Raw genomic sequence first — 21,187 nt, 5'->3', positions numbered from 1 at the left:
CCCCCCAAATCCCCCTCAAAACCCACTGCCCACAAGTCTACATCATTATTATAGCCCTAAGGGATGAAGGGGGGCACCTACATGTGGGTACAGTGGGTTTGGGGGGGTTGGACGACTAATAAGCATTAAGCAGCACAATTGTAACAGGTAGGGGGGGATGGGCCTGGGTCCACCTGCCTGAAGTCCACTGCACCCCCTAACAACTGCTCCAGGGACCTGCATACTGCTGCCAGGGAGGTGGGTATGACATTTGAGGGTGAAAATAAAAAGTTGTGAAACATCATTTTTTGTGGTGGGAGGGGGTTAGTGACCACTGGGGGAGTCAGGGGAGGTCATCCCCGATTCCTTCTGGGGGTAATCTGGTCATTTAGGGCACTTTTTGGGGCCTTATTCGTGAAAAAATAGGGTCCAGGAAAAGTGCCCTAAATTCTAGCTACAAATGCATACTTTTTTTCCATTATCGGCGAAAGGCGCCCATCTCTCCTTAGCCAATAACCACGCCCCAGTTCCACCTTCGCCACGCCTCCGACACGCCCCCATCAACTTTGTACGCTTCCGCGATGGAGTGCAGTTGAAAACGTCCAAAATCGCCTTTCCATTATACCGATTTATTCGTTTTTGTGAGATAAACGTCTATCTCCCGATTTGGGTCGAAATCTAGGCGTTTTTCTCTTTCAATTATAAGGTGGATAGTTACTTGAGTGTGCAACTTTTCTAATTTTATACATAAGGTATTTCCTCATCACTACTACTACTACTACTACTACTACTTATCATTTATATAGCGCTACAAGGCATATGCAGCACTGTACATCATACACAAAAAGACAGTCCCTGCTCAGAGAGCTTTCAATCTAGATAAGACAGGTAAACAGACAAAACAATAAGGATGAGGGAATAAAGAGGTGAGGATAAAAAGGACAGGGCAAGTGAGTAGTGATTAGGAGTCAAAACCTTAATTTCTTGAAGTGACACATCTTTCTGTTTTTTATCTTTAGATTGGTCATCTCTTACTTAAGAAACATTGCCAATGATCGTGTTCTCAGTTTTTTATGCGCTTTTTAAGATTTTGGTTTATTTTGATGTCTAGATTCACCATCTTTTTATTGAAAAAGATTTATCAACAAGCTTGCTTTCATTTTTAATGTGGTTTTTAAGTTTCACTGTTCTTTGTTTATACTAATATTACGTTTAGTTAATTGTGAGTATAATAGAGCTCTCCGGTTTTACATTAGCTCTTCGGTTTCATACTAGTACTCTGTTTTATATTGATACTCCCTATTTTTACACCATGTTTGTCCTTTTTGAGATCATTTATTTCACTTGCAGTATAGGATGTCTTACATATGCAAGATTTTATTATTTCTATCATTTTTATATTAAATTTTTGTTTATATTTCTTTATAGGAATTTGACACCCAATAACCTGATTACATAAGAAAGTTTTGTGTTTATTTATTTTTTTACATCTTTGGAACATCCTAATTTCAGTTGCCTAGGGCACAGCTATGCCCATATGTAAATGGGTATTCTTAATGTTTAAAGAGTTCTGTTCCACATTTGTTTCAGAGATTACGTGCATTTTATTTTATCGTATTTAATTTTTAATTTTAATTTTAAGTCATATATTATAGTCACATCTTAATTCTAAGACAATTTTATATTCATGTTTGTTACTCATATATATATATATATATATATATATATATATATATATATATATATATATATGTGTGTGTGTGTGTGTGTGTGTGTGTGTTTTGATTCATAATTTTTATATTTCAGTATACTATTTGTGCATGTTTTTCTAGACTCCTGAGGCAGGTGCGTAGGCGCTGAAACACAGCTGCTGTGTCGAGTCATTTGATGTTTCCTAATAAAGACTTAATTTTTATACGTCTCCCTGGGTTATTGCAAAGGCCAGACCATCCTACTCCTTTTTGCTGTACTACTTTGACGTAGGAATTGTGGGTTCCTCCACCTCCTGAAATCGTTCCTGGCTGACATGAAAGTCATAAACCACCTTAGGGAGAAAAGAAGACACCATATGTGTGGAGAAACCAACCTCAGTAAAATGTAGGAAAGGATCCTGGCAAGAGTGTCCTTGAGCCATGCCTTCTGAAGGAGCTCAAAGGGCATACTCTGAAGAGAGTGAAGGAACATATTAAGATTCCATGCAGGTCAAGGGGGAAAAGAGGTAGTATGAGACGATTCACCCCATTTAGAAAATGAAGAATGTCAGGATGTGTGGCCAGAGATGACCTCTGAATTTGACCCTGATAACAAGCTACCTGCACTGTGAGTGAGTTTTAGAAGAGGTCTTTCTTAAGTTCATCCTGCAAGAAGGCCAATATGTGTAGTAAAGAAGCGTGAAAGGGAGACACTGCCCATTCCGAACAGTAAGATTCAAAAAGCTTCCAGGTCCTAGCATAAGCCATAGAGGTAGATCTCTCCCTCGCTTGAAGCAGAGAATCGATGATATCTTTCAAGTAACTGTTTCTCCTCAACTTTGACCTTTCAAGAGAAAGGCCATAATACCAAAGGGGTTGGAATCTCCATCTGGATTGGTCCCTGCAGAAGATTTGGGCAAAGAGGGAGATGGTAAGGGTTGTTTACTAATAAGCAAACCAGATCTGCATACCAAGGCCTTCAAAGCCAATCTGAAATTATCAGAACCACCAGACCTGGATGTCGAAGGATCCTTTGAAGGACCCTCCCTATCATGGGCCAAGGATGAAAGACAGAGAAGGGCTGGCCAAGATTGAAGAAGTCAGTACGGGGAAGTAGGGGGTGGATCAGGAAATCTTTATTCAGCACCAGATATGTATATGTATATGTTTTGACGGAACAACTGTCTGCCTCAGGGGGTCAAACACTACATATAAAATATTAAAATACATAGAAAGCATTAAAATCATAAAACATAAATAAACATGCATACTGTGATAAGTATGAGGCTGTCCTATCTGGGCTAGGCCACTAGAGGGCACTAGTAGGAGAATAGGTGGAGGTCACTAGGACCGGGGAGAGCTCTGGGAGGTCCATAGGTATAGGAGGTTATGGGCTGGGTCCTGTGTAGCTAATTAACCACTTTATACCCCACCTGAGTTGTGAAAGGAAGAGAGGTGAGCTGGCAGCAGTAGAAGAGAGATCCCCTGGAAGAGACTGGCTAACCCTATGGACTTGTGGTGGACTGTGTGTCCAAAGGAGATCAGCAGGCTGAAAATCCTGGGGTAAGGAGTCCCTAAAGCATTAGTGTTTGACTGTGTGTCCTCAGTACTTATAGGAACTGTGTGTTCAGTGAAAGGACTGTGTGTCCAAAGAAGAAAGGACTGTGTGTCCAGAACTGTGTGTTCAAAGAGGGGACTATGTGTCCAGGACTGTGTGTCCAAAGTACTGAGAGAAGCAGGCTGCAAAGCCTGGGGTTGAGAGTCCCCAAAGTATTGGTGTAGTACTGAGCCCATGTGTGGGGAGGCTCAGTGTGAAGATCTATGAAAGCATAAAGTATTAAGCTAGAAGAAGTGTGCCCAGGGGCTGGAATAAAGATTTGCCTGAGAAATATGAAGTTGGTGAGACCTGTTTAATTTGCTGAGTGGGAACCAGGTCACCCTGAGCGAGAAGGGGTAGCACACTAATTTGCATAAGATCTGCATATTGAGAACCAGGTCACCCTGAGTGAAGAGAGGGATATCACAATACATAAAAACCATAAAAAGGACATAAATGACATATTAACAATCAGAGTATACATAAGCAGAAGGAAGATGAAGACATCATTAGAAGCAATATATTAAAACAAACTATAAGCCATGTAAGAAATAAAAACAGAACTGACCTTGTGATTGAAAATCACAAAGTATAGGTGCACAATGTAGAGTGTTATATACCTTGTGATGATAAAACCTGAATCAACTGGAAAAGAAACTGATACATAATCAGAAAAGAACATTGGAATACATTGGGACAAATGAAGGATGCCAATTAAAATATTCAGTCTTAATAATCAGAATAAAAGGGTGGTTGACAGAAACTAATGAAAGTACATATTGATAAAAGTGTATATTAGAAAAAAATAGCCAGTATGGACCAGGTATATAAGAATCATGGTGAACTTGTGAGTACACATCACACAGAGAAACATGATAAAATGATGTAATATCCTTAAAATGTGTATGATAAAAGGGGGAGGGAGTGCAGGGGAAACAATAGGAAAAAAACAAAAAAACAAAAAAACAAAAACAAAAATATGAATAGAGGCACTAAAATATCACTAACATTGTGATACTAAGAGCCATGTTTACTAAGGCACGTTAGCCTTTTAAACTCCCTTACAATTAGTGAGTGCACTAACCATGTAGGCATCTATAAGGGATATTGTAGGCACATACATGGTTAATGAGCATTAAAAACATTAACACGCCTATAACGCAGGTTAGTAAACAGAGCCCCAAAGATAAAACAACAATGCAAAATAATAAAGTTGGTTAAAAAAGAATAACGATAAATCCACTACAAAAACCATGTAGTATCAGACCTGTGCCTTCCTATGGTGGTTATGGTGCAATGGGGAGAAAATACAGAACCACGGAATTCACCAAGTGAAAATGATGTAAAGATAATGCTGAAAACTCAAAGTGCCAAAAAAGCAAAAACTAAAAAGAAAACATGGAACAAAAAGAGGCGAAAATATCAAATTAAAACTGACGATGGAACAAAGTGCTGAGAAACATGTCGATAAGAAAAAATCCTCAGAAGCCACACTGCAAGCACTGGTTACGTGGAGAGCTCACAAAATGCATATCCTTTCCCAATGGCCAAATTGCACATCTGAGCCCTCAATAACCCAACTTCTTTTTACAAGTCTGAGAGTTTTGAAAGTGCTTGATATGCTGTCACAGACTATATATGGTGCTTTGCAGCCAAGGGATAAATTAGGCTAAGTTAGGCTACCTGAAAGAGATAGAAAGTTAGATAGAGGGAAATGTAGGGCATTAAAAGGAATGTGAAAGGAGGCTAAGAGAGAGGTACAGATATTGTATAAGGAGGAAAGGATGGTGAACTCGAGGGACAGCCTACCAGTGAAGACAAAAACAGTATCTGAATTTAAGAGAGCTTGGGACAAGTACATAGGATCTCTAAGGGAGTGAAAGAGAGAGTAGATGGTATGGGTGAGGAGACTTCATAGGCCATAGGGTCTTTGACTACATTTTCTATGATTCCCTGGATTCTCAGCCCAGTCAGCTAACCATTATGCTTCTCCTCTACAGGTTCTTGATGTAGACAGTGGTGGAGATAAAGAAGCAGCCTGACCATTGTTCCATTATCTCTTCCAGAACTTATGGGGGTTAATATTCAGTCAGCATGATAACTGGGTTAAATTAAAAGTCAATACTGATGTTTAACATAATCCATAAAGTCAAGGCCATTATCTATATAGGTAGTAGGACTGAATCTACTGATAGTATGGTTTACCTTAGGCCAGTGGAATAAATCTATATCAAGCAGATTTATTTAAATTGTTACAAAGCCTTTCTGGTTAAAGATGAGAAAGATGGGGTGCAGGATAGTAGTAATGGGGATCAGATCTGCTCTGTTATTGAAAGTGCTGGATTACCAAGGAAGGGACACAATAGGATACAAGGAAGGAACAGTGGAGGAGTGGCCTAGTAGTTAGGGTGGTGGACTTTGATCCTGAGAAACTGAGTTCAATTCCCACTTCAGACACAGGCAGCTCCTTGTGACTCTAGGCAAGTCACTTAACCCTCCATTGCCCCAGGTACAAATAAGTACCTGTATATAATATGTAAGCCGCATTGAGCCTGCCATGAGTGGGAAAGCACAGGGTACAACTGTAACAAAAAACAAATGGACTGTCCTGGAGAGATACTTTGTATTAATCTCACTGAAATTTCAGATGTATTCAAAGCAGTATAGACACAATAACTGTTCCAAGTGGATGAGCTATTTCATCTTTTTCTGTATCATCAACTGTATTACAATGTTGTGTTATACTGTGCTGTACACAAGCATTCCAATCAAATTAATGTTTGTCTCTAAGTTAATGAAGACAGAGGATCCATAAGGTCATATTTAGAAGAAACAATCTATGTTTCACGGTAAATGTAGATGTCAGGAGCAGATATCCCTTAAGGATGAACCTCTGAGCTGTGGGACCCAACAGAGAACACATGGTGTCCTCACAGGCATTGGAGCTCAGCTAGAAATAGAGTGATCACCTCACCATAAGCATTGCAATTTTGCTGTCTTTCTTCATCTTTCTTGTGTGTAAGTACACAGGTGTTCTTCACTGCAGTTTAGTACTTCATATTTTCTGTCCATCATTTAAATATTCAGTTAGATAGTACCATCAGGAACTATAAGGTATCCTACGCCATGCCCAGCTATAACATTTGGGGCAGGAAGAGTGAGCATTATCACAGCAGAAGCTGTTTCATAGTAGCTCATCTGGTTCTGATTGTGCTGATGCTTTGTGACATCCTGTGGAAGACGGCTGAGTGTCAGTGCACACTTGGAAACTACTTATCAATATCTCTACGACCAGGTTACTATAGGGATGGGGACATCGTGATCGGGGGACTTGTAACTGTAGAAACCTTTCACCTATATCATCATCCATCCTTCACAACTGTTCCCTCATTAGTTGGACAAATCTTGTAAGTAGCATCCTGGTTTAGTTCCTATATGAGACAGGCTTGAGGGTTTTAATTTTGTTGGGTCAGTGACATAAACTGTAGATATAACCTGATGACATTTTACTAATTCTCTCACTTTAGTTTTTTCCCTTTTGAAATGTGCCCTGGGGAAGAATGACCTGCTAAGATTTTCATCTGCTTTATCTGTGAATATTTTCCCTTTAAAACCATTGTGAAAATACACAACTAGATGTGTTGTTGTCTTTCTGAAGCCCTCATACTTTTTGGGCAGGTAAAAATATTTTTTTTCCCTGGATCCAATTTTTTCAATGAACAGAGTGAAATGTTTTATGACAGTTTTCAATCCTGGATAAATGTATTATGAAAAGTGACCTCCCCACATTTTTCCAAAGCACGTTTGCATTCTGAAGCTGAATTCTATTGAATAAATATCCACCATACTCTCTGTGAAGGAAAAAATTCAAATCTTTTTTGAGGTTCTCCCCTTCTTAATATTTAGCTTTTCATTCTTTTGAAAATACTACTTGTTTGTACCTTATTCAAAGCACATATGTACTTGAAAACTTGCATTATATATTCCTTTTGCTTTTTTTCTTCTGTCGAGTGTGTGTTTAGTTCCTTCAGCCCCTCTGCATGTGACTTATTCTGCAGACTATCCACCATTTTGCTCACTTTCGTATGAATTACCTCCATCCTACTTGTCCTTTTGTGCAGAAACTTTACTTCCACTGAGGTCGCCACCCCAGCAACCTGGAGGGGAATAATCGAACGGTGCCGGCGAAATAGATGACCGGCGATCTATTTTGGCGGACCCGCAAACAGCTGGTCAGAACCGTATTATCAAAAAAGATGGGCGGCCATCTTTTGTTTCGATAATACGGCTGGAACCGGCCAAATGCCAGAGATCGCCGGGTTTGAGAAGGCTGCTTTTGTTTTTCAGCGATAACGGAAGCTAAAAGCGGCAGCCATCTCAAATATCCAAATATCCAAATTGCTCCCAGGTGCATAGCTCCCTTCCCTTGGGTGCTGAGCCCCCCAAATCCCACTCCCCACAACTCTACACCATTACCATAGCCCTTATGGGTGAAGGGGGGCACCTACATGTGGGTACAGTGGATTTTGGGGGAGGGGGTTGGAGGGCACAACACTTACCACCACAAGTATAACAGGTGGGGGGGGGGGTGGACCTGGGTCTGCCTGCCTGAAGTGCACTGCACCCATTAAAAACTGCTCCAGGGACCTGCATACTGCTGTCATGGAGCTGGGTATGACATTTGAGGCTGGCATACAGGCTGGGAAAAAAAAGTTTTTAAAGATTTTTTTGGTGGGAGGGGGTTAGTGACCACTGGGGGAGTCAGGGGAGGTCATCCCCGATTCCCTCCAGTGGTGATCTGGTCATGTAGGGCACTTTTTTGGGACTTGTTCGTGAAACAAAAGGGTCCAAAAAAGTGACCTAAATTCTCGCTAAAAACAGCTATTTTTTCCCATTATCGGCGAAAGCCGCCCATTTCTGTTCCGCCGATAACCACGACCCAGTCCTGCCTTCACCACGCCTCCGACACGCCCCCGTCAACTTTGGCCGTTTCCGCGATGGAGTGCAGTTGAAGACGCCCAAAATCGGCTTTTGATTATACCGATTTGGGCGCCAACGGGAGAAAGACGCCCATCTCCCGATTTGGGTCGAAATATGGGCGTCTTTCTCTTTCAAAAATAAGCTGGTTCTTCACCTGTGGCTGATATGTACTTCCGCTAACATTTCAAGCTGTTCCATCATGGGTCTGGCCTCATTTTGTTGCTGTGGATTGTGAATTTCCACATGTACTTTCAATCATACTGTCTCCCCTGATACCACTTCTTCATCCTACCTTCTTTGACTCCTGAATAATCTTGAGTGGGGAGTTTATATTGTTGGTTCAGATGCATATGGATGAGCAGAGAAACAGCAGTGCTAGGTCTAGTGATTATGGGTTTGTGCATTTTGGTAGGATGTGCATTTATCTGCTGTGGCCTGAGGGCATGGCTGAAGAATAGAAAAAATATGGGAGGAGGGAGAGAGAAGAAAGAAATGCAGTTAATTTCTACTAAACCTGGAGCATGCACCTGTTAGTGTTTGTTATCAGACCAATAGATAAAGCTTGTAACAAAGTATCTTCTAACCCTAATCCTAAACCTTTTTCACTCTTGTCTATTACTAATGTCTGTACTTCTCTACCTTATACTTTGATGCTAGTTTCATATTTTAATGGTATTTATTGTCTTTAAAGTCCTGTACCTTTGAACTATTACAACTTCCTGGCCTTTGTGTCTGCGGTGGAGGAGATTAACAACAGCTCGGAGCTCTTACCCAACCTCACACTGGGGTTCCGCATTGATAACCCTTATGACAACTTTTTCTTAATGTATAGAGCTGCCATAAATATATTTTCAGGAATGGACACTGCAATCCCAAACTACAGCTGGAAAACATCTGGTCCACTGTTTGCTATCATTGAAAGTCTTCCACCTGAGCTTTCGAGCCAATTTTCCAGCTTGTCCAGGATATACCACTTCCCACAGGTCAGGCATTCCTTAAAGAACATCAACCTTTAGCAGAATGAAACCAAATTATTAACCTTGCACCCTTAACTCTGAAAAACTGTAGAATTTAAATGATGATTCAGAGAAAAAAAGCTTGTAAAATGAACTTCATGAATGTAAATAATGTGTCAAATATGTAGTCAGTCGGTTGAGGCTCCCTATGCCCCCCTCCTGGTATTTCTTATAACTTTAGCCTCCATTGCCTCTGGTTCAAACTTTAAAGCTAATATGTTTAATATGTATGATGTATTATTTGAACACATGAGTATAAAATGATTAACCCTCAGTGCAATAAGTAGTCTGAGATGGAAATTCCTCGCAAGTAATTTTCCTGAAAGAAACAAACCAAAGTATCAGGTAGCCTGACCTCTACTTCCTGGAAGCAAAGGCAAATTGCTCTGAGTGATCCCAAGCCAAAAGGAGAAGAAGATCAACAGTCATAGTACTTTCTTTCTTTCTTTCTTTCTTTCTTTCTTTCTTTCTTTCTTTCTAACAGATTTTTTACAATCATATTCAAGTATAACTTGTTTGAAAAGTGATACATTTTACATTACAGTTTCAAAGCAATAAAAAATATAGAAACAAAAATATAAATTCTCACTCAAGTCCACTATTTTGATTCAAGATGGTAAGAAAAATGGAATTTTGTTCAAGCAACAATTTCAAAAACATTGATTTGAGGAGCTTGCAGGTTACATAATTCGATTTATATTAACACTAGTATAAAAGGCCCGTTTCGGTAGGCAATGAAACGGGCACTAGCAAGGTAATCCCCCCCCTGCAGCGTCCTTCCTGTCTCCCCTGCCCCCCCTGCAGCCACCCATCTGGTCTCAGGACCCCATCCCCACCAACCCTCCTCTGCCCCTGCAGTCACGCATGTGCAGCGGCCCTCCTCTCTCCCCTGCTCCCCCTGCAGCCACCAATGTCCAGCAACCCTCCTCTCCCCCTGCAGCTACCCATGTCCAGTGACCCTCCTCTCCCCTGCCCCCCTGCAGCCACCCATATCCAACGACCCTCCACTCCTTTCCCGTTGCCCCCCTCTGTAGCCACCCATGTCCAGCGACCCACCTCTCTCCCCTGCCCCCCCTGCAACCACCCATGTCCAGCGACCCTCCTCTCCCCCTACCCCCCTGCAGCGTCCCTTCTGTCTCCCCTGCCCTCCCCTGCAGCCACCCATCTGGTCTCAGGACCCCCTCTCCACCTCCCTCTTCCCTGCCCCCCCTGCAGCCATCCATATCCAACGGCCCTCCTCTCCCCCTGCAGCCACCCATGTCCAGCACCCCCCTCGGGACATCACCCAAACCCCTACCCCCCCCCCCCCCACATCAACCAAGCCCCTACCCCCCCCCCCCCCTCAGGCACATCAACCACCTCGCCACCGGCAGCCGCCAATACTAATGCTGTCGGCCGCTGCTGCGTCTCCTGTTGAGCAGCAGCGGCCAGTACAAAAAGAAAAAAGCCAAAAAAAGATTTTAAACCTGAAACACGGCTCCATAGACAGCCATCTGGCATTAGCTGTCATCTCTGCAGCCGCTCCTCCTCTCCCTCTGACGTCGCTGCGCTCCTCCTGGGTCTTCCTGCAGGGGCAGTGACGTGGAGGGGAGAGGAGGAGCGGCTGCAGTGACGACAGCCAATGCCAGATGGCTGTCTATGGAGCCACGTTTCAGGTTAAAAATCTTTTTTTGGCTTTTTTCTTTTTGTACCGGCCGCTGCTGCTCCACAGGAGAAGCAGCAGCGGCAGGACAGAGTAAGTATTGGCGGCTGCGGGTGGCAAGGGAGTTGATGTGCCCGAGGGGGGGGTAGGGGCTTTGGTGATGCGCCGGGGAGAGGGTCGGATGTTGCGTCGAGGGGGGAAGACACTGAGAGCTGATTGGTAGGCAGGGGGAGTAGGGAAACACGCGCTGGCTCGCGATTTTGCAGGGCAGGGGCTTGGGTGTTGTGCCAGTGGGGGGGCACTGACAGCTGTTTCCCAGGCAGGGGGAGGGAGCATGTTTCCCTACTCCTCCCCTTGCCTTGGAATCAGCTGTCAGTGACATCACTGACATCAGTGCATTCTAAACTGCCTAGCAGACCACCTCCGAGGGAGCCACGGTACCAGGCACATTAGAACGTTGGAGGTGAGAATTATTATATAGGATATATATATATATCAGGAGATATAGCATTTTTAACCATCATTACTTTGCCTAGATATTAAGAATGCAGCGCCCAGTTGAAGGACCCCAGGTTTCATCAAAAGAAATTGTTTTCGTCTCTTTTGCGTATCTCTAGAGACATCAGGAAATATTTGTATTTTTTGACCAAGAAACAATTTATCTTCATTTTTAAAGTACATTGACATTAGCCAAGACTTATCTGGAGCCAATGCTACTGTCGCTATTAATGTTGTTGGAATAACAGGATCATTATCTGATGATTCAAGTAGTTCAGAAATATTCAGTTGTTGTTCTTGTTTTTTCTGATCATCTTGATCAGGTAATGGCAAGAAATATACTTGAGAGAAAGGAGGAATTACCTCCTCTTTCACACCAAAAATTTCTATAAAATATTTTTTTAACATCTCTCTAGGAGATTTAGTTAGTTATTTGTGGGGAAATTCAAGAATCGAAGGTTGTTACTCCTAGCAGCATTCTCAAGAGCTTCATTTTTTCTTCTCAAGGAAATCAAATCTTTTATCATAGACTCCTGTTGAGTTTGTAATTTTTTAACTTCCAATGTCATTTTTAAATCTGATTGTTCTAATTTTTTCTGTTTTATGATCCAAAGCTTTTTTATTCTGTTCAAGATTCAACATATCCTGGTTCAATTTTTGTATCTGTGGGGAAAGCGATTTCCCTAATTCCACTATTAAAGTCCAAAGGGAGTCTAGTCACTTCAGTAGGCTTACTAATTTCAAAAGAAAATTTTGTGGGTAGTACCTCTTTTTCCGATATTGTCTCCACGTTCAGACTTGCAACTTCTTCCACCTTAGATGTAATAGATGATATCGATGTTCCCTTCTGGGCCTTTGGTTCATCAACGGACTGGTCTAATGCCTCCCATCTCTTTTCACCTGCACCATTCTTGGGAAGCAGATTTAGAGATGCTTCTGTCGGTGTACTACAACCTGTTGGTTGCGGGGGTGGTTTCCTGATGTCGGGGCTGAGTGTCAACTCTAACAGTCATACTACTTTTTGTAGCAAACAAGATGCTGACTAAAGATCCTGTTCCAAGTAATGGCAGCTGCTACAGGGTAGGTAGATTTATTCTTTTAACGCTGACTCTAGCCAATGAATTCTCCAGATGGTGAACCTCAAATTAAAGCCACAGTGATACAGAGGGATCATTGAGAGAGTCCAATGTTTAGAAATGTCTATGAATCTTGTAGGTCTTGCCTTGAATGACAAAACGTTACTATTTGTTTTCCACAGGTTGGGGCAAATTGGTGTCTTGCCTGGGACAAAAGGTTGTATACCTGTTTCTTTTATTCTCCTTGAGCTTGAGATTAATGAGACAATTTCCTTTGCCTATAAAGGAGAAACTGGAGGTGTATGGTGATTTGTATTTCAGGCCCTTGCATCTGGGGTATGATCTCGCTGCTTTCATTGTGTTTCTTATTGGTAAATCAATTAGTTCAGTCATGTAGCCTGGTGCTAGTCCATAGATAATTCTGTGTATGATACAGCATATCTTGAAGGCTATGTGCGCATTAATTGTTAGTCAGTGTAGTTTGTAGGAATCGTGATTTTTTCGTAGATAAGTCTGGCTACTGTGTTTTGGGCTGTCTGTAGTTTTCTTATGATTTGATCTTTGCATCCTGCATAGATTTCATTACAGTAGTCTACATGGGCTAGCACCATTGTTTGGATCATGTTGTGTAATACGAACCTAGGGAAGTAAGGTTTTATGTGTTTGAGTTTCCACATTGGGTAGAACATTTTCTTTGTCATGACCTTGGCTTTGTTTTTGAGTGACAGGTTGGGGTCTATGGTAATGCCTAGGATTTTCAGGTTGTCTGAGATTGGGAGAGATGAGCCCAAGGCATTGATAGTAGTGGGGTGTTTAGTGTTGTGTTGGGATGAGAGAAGGAGACAATGAGGGGCATAATCAAACGCGAACGCTCATTTCCATGGGCATCTACCTCCGAGGACGTATCTGTGAAGAGGCGGGACAAACTGTATTTTCGAAAAAGATATAAATACATAAGTAATGCACACTGGGAAAAGACCAAGGGTCCATCGAGCCCAGCATCCTGTCCACGACAGCGGCCAATCCAGGCCAAGGGCACCTGGCAAGCTTCCCAAACATACAAACATTCTATACATGTTATTCCTGGAATTGTGGATTTTTCCCAAGTCCATTTAGTAGTGGTTTATGGATTTGTCCTTTAGGAAACTGTCTAACCCCTTTTTAAACTCTGCTAAGCTAACCGCCTTCACCACCTTCTCCGGCAATGAATTCCAGAGTTTAATTACACGTTGGGTGAAGAAACATTTTCTCCGATTTGTTTTAAATTTACTACACTGTAGTTTCATCGCATGCCCCCTAGTCCTAGTATTTTTGGAAAGCGTGAACAGATGCTTCACATCCACCTGTTCCACTCCACTCATTGTTTTATACACCTCTATCATGTCTCCCCTCAGCCGTCTCTTCTCCAAGCTGAATAGCCCTAGCCTCCTTAGTCTTTCTTCATAGGGAAGTCGTCCCATCCCCGCTATCATTTTAGTCGCCCTTCGCTGCACCTTTTCCAATTCTACTATATCTTTCTTGAGATGCGGCGACCAGAATTGAACACAATACTCCAGGTGCGGTCGCACTATGGAGCGATATAACAGCATTATAACATCCTCACACCTGTTTTCCATACCTTTCCTAATAATACCCAACATTCTATTCGCTTTCCTAGCCGCAGCAGCACACTGAGCAGAAGGTTTCAGTGTATTATCGATGACGACACCCAGATCCCTTTCTTGGTCCGTAACTCCTAACATGGAACCTTGCATGACGTAGCTATAATTCGGGTTCTTTTTTCCCCACATGCATCACCTTGCACTTGCTCACATTAAATGACATCTGCCATTTAGCCGCCCCGTCTCCCAGTCTCGTAAGGTCCTTCTGTAATTTTTCACAATCCTGTCGCGAGTTAACAACTTTTTCTATAACTTTGTGTCATCAGGAGATTTAATTACCTCGCTAGTTACTCCCATCTCTATATCATTTATAAATATATTAAAAAGCAGCGTTCCTAGCACAGACCCCTGACAAACCTCACTAACTACCCTTCTCCATTGTGAATACTGCCCATTTAACCCCACTCTCTGTTTCCTATCCTTCAACCAGTTTTTAATCCACAACAGGACATTTCCTCCTATCCCATGACCCTCCAATTTCCTCTGTAACCTTTCATGAGGTACCTTGTCAAACACCTTTTGAAAATCCAGATACACAATATCAACCGGCTCCCCTTTGTTCACATGTTTGTTTACTCCTTCAAAGAATTTAAGTAAATTGGTCAGGCAAGATTTCCCCACACAAAAGCCGTGCTGACTTGGTCTCAGTAATCCATGTCCTTGGATGTGCTCTGTAATTTTGGGCGTCCATCTTTTGTTTCGATAATATGGTTGGTGCCGGGCAAATGCATCGGATTTGGGCGGATTTGAGCTGGGCGGAATCGTTTTTCAGCGATAATGGAAACCGAAGGCGCCCAGTTCAAAAACGAATAACTCCAAGGCATTTGGTCGTGGGAGGGGCCAGGATTCGTAGTGCACTGGTCCCACTAACTGAATGGAAAAAGCCCTTCCCTTACTACCAATCTTGCAAATTACTTTATGATTAATATATTTCTTTATTTCAACCTTTTAAACAGCGACAAAGGTCATTGAAATACAGCAAAATATTTTTACAAAAGGCATAAAATAAAATCAACAAAATAAACTATCATGCTTCCTTAGACCACAAACTATGATACAGTGGGGCTAATGAAAAGAGAAGATTACTTATCATATATTATTATAATTAAACAAGGTTGCATATCTCTCATTCTACTATCATTTCAGTTGTCTCATCTCTACAAATGACTTGAGCTGTTCTGGTGAATAAAACACATATTTTGTTAATCCCAGCTTTACAATACATTTACATGGGTATGCTAAGAAAAAGGAACCCCCAACTTCCAATGTCCCTTTTTTCAAAGCAAGAAATGCCTTTCTCTTTTGCTGAGTTTGTTTGGTGACATCGGGATAAATCCTCGCTCTCCTCCAAAAAGAGATTTTGCATTTCTGAAGTACAATCTCATTATAGAATTGGAATCCTGCTCAAACACAAACGATACTAGAAGAGTAGCTCTTTGTGTTACATTTTCCAAAGATTGTTCTAATAAAAGCGAAACATTATTTAAATCAATATGACCTTCACCCTCGGTTCCCGTCTTTCCCACTTCCCCTCTGGAGTTTTCAATGTAATAAATTTTATTTATTGGAGGCATAACATCTGTAGGAATTTTTAAATTTTCTTTAAGGTATCTTTTAAACAAGTCCAACGGGGAACTTCCTAAGAGTTTAGGGAAGTTCAGGACACGAAGGTTCAGGCGTCTATTATAATTTTCTATTTGTTCTATTTTTCGCCTTAAGTCTGTATTATCTTTAATTGTTGTTATTTTAAAGTCTTGTAAGTGTTCTATTTCTTTCTCTAGTTTAGTTGTTTTTGCTGCAAATTCTTGTTTCGCCATATCCACTGCATTTTTCATCTCATCAAATTTTTCATTTAAAGTTTGTACCTCACCCGATGTCTTCTGCAAAGCCCCTTCTATTTTCTTCAGCAGAGTCCAAATCATTCCTAGGTTTACCTCCGAAGATTTTCTTTGAGAACATGTCTCACTTCCCGGCGTCTCCTCCGACAGCACTGCTCCCTCAGACAGCGTTTTCTCTTCCACACTTCCGGTGGCAGAGTACGTCTTCTCCAGGGCTATCTGCGACGCCGGGCACGGAGGGAGTACCAACAATGGTGGCGACAAGGAGACTTCTTCTCCCCGTGAAGCTTCCGCTTCTCCGGTTAGCTCCTCTAGGGGATCCCTCTCCTGGTTGTTTTGAGAGAAGCCAGAGAAGAAGCGTTCAATTCTCGGCTGTGTTGGCGTCGAGGTCGTAGGAGGCGAGGGGAGCCGTTTCACCACGCCTTTCCGCTTGGTATGTGGCATAATTCAAGGTATAATCCTCCCGAGAATATCGAGCGCTTCTCTGCTGGTCAATATGCGGCCATCTTGAAACGCCTTGCAAATTACTTTAAAGAAAAAATTATAAAGTTGCGACACATGATACTTACCAATACAACCAACTACGCAGACCTCCTTGAGTGCTTAGATCCAATACCCGAGGAATACCCAGCAGACCAATCATGGACCAACTTTGACACTCTCTCACCCAATGAAATTTCTCAATTAATCAGAAAATATGCCAAGTCCCAATGCAAATTAGACATCTGCCCAACCAGCCTCATTAGAGCCACCCCTCAACAATTCACAACAGACCTAACGAGTCACCTAAACCACATGCTACAAAATGGCCTATTCCCCATGGACAAAGGAAATATTCTACTCACCCCTCTACCTAAAGACGCCAAGAAAAACACAATGGACCTAACCAACTATCGACCAGTAGCATCTATTCCACTTATAACTAAACTCATGGAGGGTATAGTGATGAAACAACTCACCGACTATCTAAATAAACACTCAATCCTGCATGAGTCTCAATCAGGCTTTCGGTCAAATCACAGCACGGAAACTGTACTAGTGTCTGTGATGAACTCCTTCAAACAAACAATTGCTACTGGAAACAACATACACCTCCTACAATTCGACATGTCCAGTGCTTTTGATATGGTTGATCATGGAATACTATCACATATACTAAGATACTTCGAAGTCAAAGGTGAAGTTCTTAACTGGTTCAAAGGATTCCTGACCACAAGATCATACCAAGTAACAACGAACGCAGATTTATCAGCTCCATGGACACCTGAATGTGGAGTACCCCAAGGATCCCCCCTCTCACCAACCCTCTTGAACCTGATGATGATACCCTTAGCTAAATCACTAGCTAACCAAAACCTTAACCCTTACATATATGCAGTCGATGTCACGATCTACATCCCGTTCAAACATGGCCTAAATGAAATCACCAACAAGATCAAACAAAGCCTTCAAATCATGCACTCCTGGGCAGACGCATTCCAGTTAAAACTTAATGCAGAAAAAAACACAATGTCTTAAGTGGAGGAGTGGCCTAGTGGTTAGGGTGGTGGACTTTGGTCCTGGGGAACTGAGGAACTGAGTTTGATTCCCGCCACAGGCAGCTCCTTGTGACTTTGGGCAAGTCACTTAACCCTCCATAGCCTGCCATGAGTGGGAAAGCACGGGGTACAAATGTAACAAAAAAATAAAAATACTTACCATACAATACAAACAACTTCACCTCTATAACCACACCAAACTTTTCTCCTCCTATATCAAACAATCTGAAAATTCTTGGAGTCACCATTGACCGGAACCTCACGCTTGAAACCCATGTGAAGAACACAATGAAAAAAATGTTCCATGCCATGTGGAAACTCAAAAGAGTAAAACCCTATTTCCCTAGATCCATCTTCCGGATCCTGATACAGTCACTGGTACTAAGTCACCTGGACTACTGCAACGCATTCTACGCTGGCTGCAAAGAACAAACCATCAAGAAACTCCAAACAGCCCAGAACACCGCCACCAGACTCATATTTGGAAAACCAAAATTTGAAACTGCAAAACCCCTAAGAGAAAAACTTCACTGGCTCTCACTTAAGGAACGTACCACGTTCAAGATATGCACAATTGTACACAAAATCATCCACGGAGACGCCCTGATGTTAGCTCATTTGCACACGATTTCCTTCCTAAGGAGGTGAACTGCCCAGATGACCACCGGAGGGAATCGGGGATGATGTCCCCTGACTTCCCCAGTGGTGATTAACCACCTCCCACCCCGAAAAAAATAACATTTCAAACTTTTTTTTAGTATATCCTTTACTATGCCTCCGGTCCAAAATGCCTCTAATACCCTCTTTATTTATTTGGATTGTGGATCACAAGTAGCAGCACTGGGATTTAGACCAACCACCTCTGGATTACCAGACCCGTGCTCTAACCACTAAGCCAGTCTGCAACTCCTCCGCTCCACTTCCTTGAAATTTGGCTGTCCCTGTAGAGGGGGGGGGGGGGCAGTTCAGGATGTCCAAAATGTTTGAAAGAAGGACATCCATGCCTTCGTTATGCCTCTGCTGACATACACATACCTCCCCCACCCAGGGACCTACATACTGCCCCCCCCCTACACAGTGATGGCCAAATTTCAAGGAAGTGGAGTGGAACAGAGGAGTGACAGACTGGCCTAGTGGTTAGCGCAATGGTCTGGTAATCCATAGATGGCTGGTTCAAATTCCACTGCTGCTACTTGTGATCCACAATCTAAATAAATAGGGTGATGGAAGCATTTTGGACATTCTCAACTGCTGTTGCAGGGAAGGGCATAGTGAAGGATATACTCTTTAAAAAAAAGTTTTTAAAATTGTTTTTTTCCGGGTGGGAGGTGCTTAATCACCACTGGGGAAGTCAGGGGAGGTCATCCCTGATTCCCTCCAGTGGTCATCTGGGCAGTTGGGGCACTTTTTGGGGACTTGTTCGTTAGAAAAAAGGGTCCACAAAAAGTGGCCCAAATTCTCGCTTCTGGTGCCCTTCTTTTTTCAATTATCGGCCGAGGGCTCCCATCTCTCCTCAGCCGATAAACATGCCCCAGTCCCGCCTTCACCATGCATCCAACACGCCCCCGTCAACTTTCTCCGTTCCCGAGACAGATTGCAGTTGGAGACGCCCAAAATCGGCTTTCGATTATACCAATTATACCCACGGGAGAAAGGCGCCCATCTCCCGATTTGCGTCGAAATATGGGCGTTTTTCTCTTTCAAAAATGAGCTGGATTGTGTTTTTACTCTGTTGAGTTTTTAGCTTAAATACTGATGCCCAAGATTCCATGAGGGTCATGCTGTTTATAATTTCATTGGTGATTTCTGATGGATTCTTTTTGAAAGGTAAATAGATTGTGATGTCATCCATGTATAGGAATAGGTTTGGATAACATCCTTGTTAAGTTCAGTTATCAGTGCTGATTGCCAGATTACAACCAGATTTACGCGTGCAACTTAGGTCACACTATATAGACTCCGTAGGATAATGCATATGTCTAGTAACAGTATAGAAATGATTAGTAGTACTGAATCATTACATACTCAGAACTATCTCTCTGCTTTCCTAGACCGAGGCAGGTGGAAATAATTCTCTAGGCATTGCTCTTCCCCTGAGTTGCTTGGAGACTCTCTTTGAGTGAGGAAATAGTTTCAGGATGGGGAAGGCCAGACTTTTAGGGGTCTCAGCATCCTTGCTTTCCTTGAGTAGGGTCTAGACAAAGGGTTCTTAATGAATTCCTTGACGGCCCTGGTGCTGGACGAGCTCTAAGTCTCCAAATGGTCTGTCTGTCTCCAACTCACTATAATAACAAAGAAACTGAATTGGCTCAAAGAGGAGCTAACAGCGAAAAAAGGAAATCTCCCCTCCATTAAGACTCCTGATCCTTTACCAGCACTCCCAGAAAGAATGAACTGACCCAGAAACAGATGGATCACAGTGGGCTGTGGTAGATTATAACCTGTGACAGAAATACCCACTCCCCCAAATGACATCACTATAATATGCCTCTGCTGCATTAGAAAATTGTTAGAATCCTGTATTGGAATCCAAATTCTTGCTAGAGATGAGGAAAGAGATGAACATAATATTGCCATACTGGGACAGACTGAAAGTCCATCAAGCCCAGCATCCTGTTTCCAACAGTGGCCAATCCAGGTCACAAGTACTTGGCAAGATCCCAAAGCTATCTAAACCCCGCTAAGCTAACTGCTTTTACTACATTCTCTGGCAAAGAATTCCAGAATATAATTATACATTGAGTAAAGAAATATTTTCTCCAATTTGTTTTAAATTTACTACTTTGTAGCTTCATTGTGTGACCCCAAGTTCTAGTATTTTTAGAAAGAGTAAACAAGCGATTCACGTCTACCCGTTCCACTTCACTTGTTATTTTATAGACCTGTATCATATCTCCCCTCATCCATCTTTTCTCAATGTTGAAGAGCCCCAGCCACTTTAACCTTTCCTCATAGGGAAGTCGACCCATCTCCTTTATCATTTTTGTCGCCCTTCTCTGTACCTTTTCTAATTCTACTATATCTTTTTTGAGATGCGGTGACCAGAATTGCACAGAGTGTTCGAGTTGTGGTCGTACCATGGAGCGATAGAAAGGCATTATAACACACTCATTTTTGTTTTCCATCACTTTCCTAATAATTTCTAAGATTCTATTTGCTTTCTTATCCACCGTTGCACATTGAGCAGAGAGTTTCAGCATATCATTAGTGATGACACCTAGATCCTTTTCTTGGTCAGTGACTCCTAATGTGGAACCTTCCATTATATAGCTATAGTTCGGGTTCCTCTTTCCCAAATGCATCATTTTGCACTTGCTCACATTAAACATCATCTGCCATTTAGACTCCCAGTCTCTAAAGGTTCTCTTGCAATTTTTCACAATCCTCTTGCGATTTAACAACTTTGAATAACTTTGTGTCGTCAGCAAATTGGGTTACCTCACTAGTTATTCCAATCTTTAGATCATTTATAAATATCTTAAAAAGCAGCGGTCCCAGTACAGACCCCTGGGGAACCCCACTATCTACCCTTCTCCATTGAGAATAGTGACCATTTAGCCTTACTCTGTTTTCTATGTTTTAATCAGTTTTTAATCCACAATAGAACACTACCTCCTATCCCTTGACTTTCCGATTTCCTCTGCAGTCTTTTATGAGGTACTTTGTGAAAT

The sequence above is a fragment of the Microcaecilia unicolor genome, chromosome 3 (genome assembly GCF_901765095.1).
Source record: "Microcaecilia unicolor chromosome 3, aMicUni1.1, whole genome shotgun sequence".
Taxonomy (NCBI): Eukaryota; Metazoa; Chordata; class Amphibia; order Gymnophiona; family Siphonopidae; genus Microcaecilia; species Microcaecilia unicolor.
The sequence above is the reverse complement of the archived record's forward strand: the minus strand, read 5'-3'. Positions refer to the sequence as shown.